This window comes from Montipora capricornis, chromosome 2 (assembly GCF_036669925.1).
Source record: "Montipora capricornis isolate CH-2021 chromosome 2, ASM3666992v2, whole genome shotgun sequence".
NCBI classification, from domain to species: domain Eukaryota; kingdom Metazoa; phylum Cnidaria; class Anthozoa; order Scleractinia; family Acroporidae; genus Montipora; species Montipora capricornis.
In genome coordinates this window covers 19,647,694-19,648,740 of record NC_090884.1, presented here as the reverse complement: position 1 = coordinate 19,648,740, position 1,047 = coordinate 19,647,694, and the positions used below count along the sequence as shown (strand labels likewise).

Genomic DNA, 1,047 nt, shown 5'->3' with positions numbered 1-1,047 from the left:
CATTTATCTAAGACACCAGCTACGTTTTCTGAGTTACATTTAAACTTATTCGCATTGTGGTTCCCTTTTTTTTTTTAAGGTAATGCACACCTTCCCTGAGAGCTAGAGAATAAAGTAAAATGAGCATGCGTTATTCAAATTTCATTTTTGTAGGTAGTTTGTTTTAAGTGCACTACGCACCATTTCATCAGATGGTAAGTGTCTGTATGAGATTAACAGTGCAAGTGCGTGGTGGCAAATAGGCCCGTAGCGCGTGCATAAATCAAGAAAATAAACAAATTTATCTAAAGCGTGCTTGAATTTCAGTAAATGAGCCCCAGAACAGCTGTGACCTCCTTTATCTGGACAAAATAAGAGTAGCGTGAAAAATACAGTATGAGAGGTGACGCTGATAAATAATAAAGCAGCTTTTATTTTCAAAACGATGGAATTACCTGGTGATATGACTTTGCAAAAACTATGGTCAGCCTCAAGGGAATTTGGTGATTCGTGTCGCTTGTCTGAATTTTAAAGTCTCGTGTCGGTGCTTTGTCAATGTTTCACCATGGCTTTACGTTGCTGTCGGAAATTTAAAGAAAGGATGTCGTTTGTCGCGATTTCACTTGGAAGTGCTGTCGCTACTTTTTAGGCCATGTCGCTTGTCGGAATTTACCCTGACAGAGCCTCTACTTAGCGTGCGTCGCAGAAAGACTAAACAGCCGGTATTGTCAGTGTGGGCAACTGCTCCCAAAGTCTTGTTTAGACATCCCGGATGTCTATTTCTTGATAGACACTGCACTTTGTGAGCATTTAACGTCTTCCAAACGAAAATCTTTACAGGAAACTACAATCTTGGACAAAATAGATGGGAAATTTGAAATTGTTTTGAGAGACGTCTTACAACTCGCTGAACCCACTCAGACGAACGCAGCATAAAAACCATATCGCTATGAATGATATGCAGATCACACCTAAACATCCACACGTGCATCCTGCTGATTTAAGCTTGAACAGCTACAACTTGACAGCATAATAGGATCGACACAGACCCTGACACGAAGCATTGCT

The 1,047-nt window shown here is 40.5% G+C and overlaps 1 protein-coding gene across 1 annotated transcript in view; it reads left to right on the top strand.

The window, feature by feature from the left end:
* The window catches only part of LOC138039027 (heat shock cognate 71 kDa protein-like), a 17,871-nt gene extending 17,449 nt beyond the window's left edge, over positions 1 to 422 (top strand). The window contains exon 5 of the mRNA XM_068885177.1: positions 1 to 422. This exon is cut by the window's left edge and continues 1,754 nt beyond it. The gene's annotated coding sequence lies outside the window, so the exon portion shown is untranslated.
* The last annotated feature ends 625 nt before the right edge of the window (positions 423 to 1,047 follow it).